The following is a 6,000-nucleotide window of genomic DNA, read 5'->3' as shown; positions in this document are numbered from 1 at the left end:
GCCTTCAGGTGAGACCAAAACGACGACGTTCTATTAATTGAGAAGGGAAAAAAAAATCTAAAATCGTATCTGGGGTAACAGCAAGTTACGGAACGGCAGCAACGTTGGTAAGTGTCCTCCCGCCCAAAATGAAAGGTTGAAAATGAAGGTTCCCACTTAGACCCTCTCCCAAACCCACGAAGCAGTTGCCACTATTCGAAATTCATAACTATCAAAAAACTAGGGCAATAGACGAGAAGAGAAATAATAGAGAAAAAGAGGAGATTGGCAAGAACAGTGTGACATTGGAGTCAAGCTGTGGAACTGTGGCATTGTTGAAGGCTGAGCAGAGGAAACAGAAGGAAGAAGTGGTGGTAGAAGGCCAATTTTGTTGTGAATCGGCTTTAGTAAAAGAAGAAGAAACGTGAACCTCAGCTTCAAAGTTGAAGAGCGTGGGATCCTGAGTAGTTAAATACCACAAATCGTAAAGGTAAAACATGTGGAAACCTGGGATGATACAGTTGTGTAATTTATACTTCAAAGTGGAAGGACCTTACTTGTGGTTGTTTTTGGTGTACACTATGACGCTTTTGTGTATAGTAAGTAAAAAAGTTCAGCTTGATAGAAGTGTTATGTAAAATTGTATGTGATCATCGAAACAGGAGATGGGAAAGGAGGGGGAAATCTTGCGGCACAACTGCTTGATAAAATGTGTGAATGGGTTTGGGATTTCGTAGGCGTAAAAATGGGTGTAGATGCTGAATTACAAAATGCTAAGTAGATAGTACAATGCGTTGAGTGTATCATACACTGCGAAACTAAATAGTGACAAGATAATTCAGTGCAATGAAGGGTAATATAGCACGTTGGCTAAAAATTATGTTATGTAGGAAAAAAGTGACATGGAGAAACATTGATACGGTGTGTTAAAGTGTAAAACATTAACATAAGAAAGTCAAAACTTGTGAGATGTAGTACATAGTATAAGGAAAAGATCTAGAAAATGACAAAGGGTAGAGGCGAAGGACAAATTAGAAATGATAGTCGGAGATTGGTATGTTATATTTGGGATTTCATTGATGTATGTCTAGTGTATCAGTTGATGTACATGAACATAATGCTGGATAAGTCTTACATGTCGTGGACTAACAGGCACAGAGAAGCAAAGAGTAGAAATGTTAGTGTAAAATTGGTATGTATTATTTTGTGATTTTCATTAGTGTATCTGTTTTATTAGTTCACGTGCATGAAGACAATGTTGGATAAATCTTACATATTGGTGGATAACTGTTACATGGTGTAGATTAATAGGTACAGGACAGAAAGAAAAGAGAAATGTTAAGACTGAAATTTGAATGGCGTATTTGGGACTTCATTGATGTATGTTTATTGTATTAGTTGTTGTGCATGAACAAAATGTTGGATAGATGCTACATGGTGTTGGATAACTGTTACATGGTGTGTATTAGCAGATACCAGGCAGAAAGAGAAGAGAAATGTTAGATTGAAATTTGAATGTCGTACGTGGGACTGCATTGATGTATGTTTATGGTATTAGTTCTTGTGCATGAACAAAGTGTTGGATAAGTGTTACGTGGTGTTGGATAAATGTTACATGGTGTGGATTAGCAGGTACCGGCGAGAAAGAGAAGAGAATTGTTAGATTGAAATTGGAATGTCGTATTTTGGACTGCATTGATGTATGTTAGATTGTATTATTTATTGTGCATGAACACAGTGTTGGATAAATGTTATATGGTGTGGATTAACAAGTACATAGAAGAAACGGAGTAGAAATGTTAGCGTGTAACTCGTATGTCGTATTTGAGACTTCGGTGGTATATGTTTATTGTATTTGTTGTTATGCATGAACAGGATGGCACGAATAAGAAGCGAAAGACGGAACAAGAGTTTAGGCGAAAATGAAGGAATAGAGGCAGCGGGTACAAGTGAAGTTAGAGAACCAGTTCCACCGTTGAATGCGTGGATGAAGTTTAGGTAATATTGATGTTTATTGAAAATAATAATCATGAGTAGAATGCACAGCTAATTGGTTAATATTTAATGTGTGTAGGAAGGAGTATCAAAGCACCGTTCCAGCGAAAGGCATTAAGATAACAGAGGTATGTATTAAGAACTAAATAAAGCATTAATTGTTTATAGTTGTTGCACGGTAAAAGTAAAAAACACTATTAGAAAAGGGTTAATATCAGAAACCTCCCTTGAGGTTTCTTTTAATCACACCTAGCACCCTCCATGTTTTCGAAATCACACTTAGCACCCCTGCAATGACAATTTTGGTGTCATTGTCAGCCTCTCTATTTCAAAATGATAGGAAAAAAATGAATTGTAGGATAGAGACTTTATTTTTGTTCCACCTGTACCCATAGCCCAAAAAGAGTTTATTTCCTAGTAGCAAAACAGGTCTAAATCTTGTTTTTTAGTATATGTAAATGATCATCTAATAAATAATAGGATAGCATCAGGGTTGTAACACAATTACATATCTTCATACACCATGGAGTATGCTGATATGTATCGTTTGGAGGGATGCGAGGTAGGGAAGGGTGTTAGATCAATCATCCTTGAATAATGTAACACATTTTGAACATTCTGTAATTTTATGTAAGTTTCTTGTATATCTTTACAATAGATTGCGTCTCTGCTATTAAGGTTTACAAATAATTCACGTAGAGTTACACATTATTTAAAAAATGTTACATTGATCCGAACGGGGATAAAAAATATGAGTATGGATTCTCATAATGGCAGCAATAGTTTCAGAATGTGGTTGTAGTTGTAAATAAACTTGCTCTTCCATATTTGGGAAAATGCGGTCGTATAAATAGCTTTTTTCTGCATCGTAGTCGAATGGAGTTTGTAAGTTATTAATATTGCAATCCTCAGTGTCTAGATTATTGCTTGTAGATGGTGTTTTGGAAACATATGGATTGCGATACCCCATTATGTAGTAGAAATGGCTCGCTTAGGGTATATACTCATGAATTCCCATCATCTTTGAACTACGTTTAGATTGTGTTATTATGTAGTTAGGAATTGCGATTTTGGCAATGGCACTATGTCCATTGCCAAAAGTTAACATTACTGGAAACGGCATGACTAATTAATATTAAGGAGGGGGATAAGAACAGTTGTTAGATCAATCATCCCTAAATAGTGTAACATTTTTTCATCATTTTGTAATTTTGTATAAACTTCTTGTACATCCTTGCAACAGAAGTGTGATAAGTTGTTAGTGTAGATATGGGTATAGTATGTAATAATCGTACTTGTGTTGGTAAGTTTTACAGATAGTTCAATTAGAGTTACACGTTGTACAAAGAATATTACATAATTCAGAACAGTTATCAGCAGTTTGTCAAAAGAATTTTTTGATTTTTTTTTATCTTTTTTGGTATGCAGTTTTCTTCTTAGTTCTTGTAGTGGAGTATTGGTCTCCGTATACTGCATTGATTATTTTTAAATTATGACCGTTCAACTTTGGTTATGGTATAACAATACTTATCCGAATTTCTTTTTGCCTCTGAACGAGTTAAGGTTGTTTGTGGCATGGGATAGATGTTGGTGATTTTTGGATAATTTCTCACCTTTTGATTAGGAGAACCTGTCACATCCTACTGTCGGGAATGCTATGTGTTATTTCAAAAACTTGGGGGATGCTACATGTGATTAGAACAAACATTAGGGGAGGTTTCTGATATTAATCTGTGTTAGAAAATATTGAATTACATATAACATGATTCACGATTATATGCATCCAATGCAGTATAATAAAATGGTTAAAGCAGCATATGATAAGTTGAGCGAGGAAGAAGTCCAGAATCGAAAAGAGAACTATCGAAAAGAGAAAGAGGAGTACAAGAGAGAAATGGCGCGTCTTGGAAAGACTATACCGGGAAAACAGCAGATTAAGGTAAGCACAAGGCATGGATGCTGAAATAGGTTGTTACGTGATAATGTGTGTATATCTAACTAGTTTTTGTGCTTGAACTTAATTATAGAATCCGAAGTACACCATTCGTTGTTCACCAAATCAGATGGTTTGGTTAGCATCGAACATTGATGAAACAAAAAAACAGCAAATCAGAGATTTGGGGTTTGGAGGGCTGCTGGAAATAAAGTGTCGCTCCATTCCGAACGGCATAGCAACCTGGCTGATCGACAATTTTAATCCTACACTAAGTAGCTTTCAGCTACATAGAGATGGTGTGCTACCCTTAACAGCAAAAGACATCAGTTTAATCCTTGGAATCCCAAATGATGGCCCCTTACCAGTTGAAGATACTGATAGCAGTGAGGGTGGAGATTCTGGACCAAGTCGCCGAACATACAAATGGAAAGAGCTGCCCGAAGAGTTAGTAAGCATGAGCGGTGGGGACGAGTTCAAGCGACTATTTGTTGCATTTGCTTGTGGATGTCTATTAGCTCCAACTACACGGGCTGAGCATAAAATTCGGCTATGGGATTGCACGAAGGTGGTTACTGAGGTGCCCTCATTAAACTGGGCAGAGTACGTTAGAAATGTACTATGCAATAGGATATTAGAAGTACAGAAGAAAAGCGGAAAGCAGCACCAATATGTTGGGGGTTGCATGTTTGTCCTACTGGTAAGTTTAGTTATGTGATATTGAAAGTTAGTAAGTGATCTAAGTAGTAGGGGATGCAACGAAAAGAAATTTTAAGTAGGCACATGAAGGTTGTTTATGCATAGTACTTGAATTGCAGGTGATATAATTGATGTGTCAGTGTCTAATTATATTGCAGGTGCATTACCTTGATCGAGTGACAATACTGAAGCACAGAGTGGCTCGAGTTACACCAAGAGTAAAGGCATGGACAGATGCTTTAATTTCAGAACGGGATGCATTGGAGATCGATAATCTCGGAGGTTATGGAAAAGGAAAACTAGTAAGAGCGATAACTTTTTTTTGATGGATTTTAACTTACTAGTTTGTATGTATAGGCCACACATACCATGTACTTATGAAGTGATGGTTTGATTTTGTTTTCGTAGATTGGGACGCATGAAGAAGAAGAGGCTGAATCTGGTGCACAGATAAATGAACTACCCCCTGAACTAGTTGGAATAATGATGGACAGCGGGCATCATGATATCGCAGTAAGCTGCCTAACTGTTAAAACTGATACTTCATTATGCGCTATTGTTGCTTAAGTTAAAGTTATACATTTTTTATAATTTGAACAATCATTCGTAAGCAGCCACAGCTACGTAACTTAGGAAAGTAATCTTGTCAAATACAATCATTAAGTGTTGACGTACAGCATACAATCATTTTGCGTTTGCTATGCTTGACATACAAAATCAGGAAAGTTAGTTGTAAATCGAGTATGGGACAAAGAAGTAGTTAAGCTTTGTAAAAAGGTGGGAAGATTTTTCGAACGCCGATCACAAATAACACTAGTGCTCAGCTATAATCTAGCTACATTTGAAACGCAGTGTGCTCATGTCGTTTGTTCCATATTTTATGACAGAAACGAGAGAGAAAAAAATTCTCGAATATTATTCATGCAAAATACAAAGTTAATTGTATACTTCATGCAATTCGTGTGCCAAATACAGCTTAGTCATTTTCATGTAACTTTTCTTGAAAAATATTTCACCACCTGAAAGCGAACAGGCAGATTTCATGAGGTCCATGAGTAAATAATACAGATCAATGCATAATATGATGAATTCATCTGTTCAGATTAAGTCGAAACGGGCTATTCATTGTGGTTTGTTAATGTATAAGCAGGTTGAGCTTTCAGAAGTGTACAGTATGACAGTGAGTTGCCAAAAAAGGATATTAAATATTGCAGAATTGCTGTGTTCTCATCCTAGGGCCAAAACAGCAACAACAGAGGTCGTTTCAAACGAAAAGCAGAAACAGAGGATGTCTGATTCAGAGCAAATACATCTTGATATGGACAGTGAAGATCATTCGGAATATCAATCCGCAGAAGCAGGAAAGGACTCCAATGCTGACCATGACGGTGATA

Source organism: Coffea arabica, chromosome 7c (genome assembly GCF_036785885.1).
Source record: "Coffea arabica cultivar ET-39 chromosome 7c, Coffea Arabica ET-39 HiFi, whole genome shotgun sequence".
NCBI lineage: Eukaryota > Viridiplantae > Streptophyta > Magnoliopsida > Gentianales > Rubiaceae > Coffea > Coffea arabica.
The sequence above is the reverse complement of the archived record's forward strand: the minus strand, read 5'-3'. Positions refer to the sequence as shown.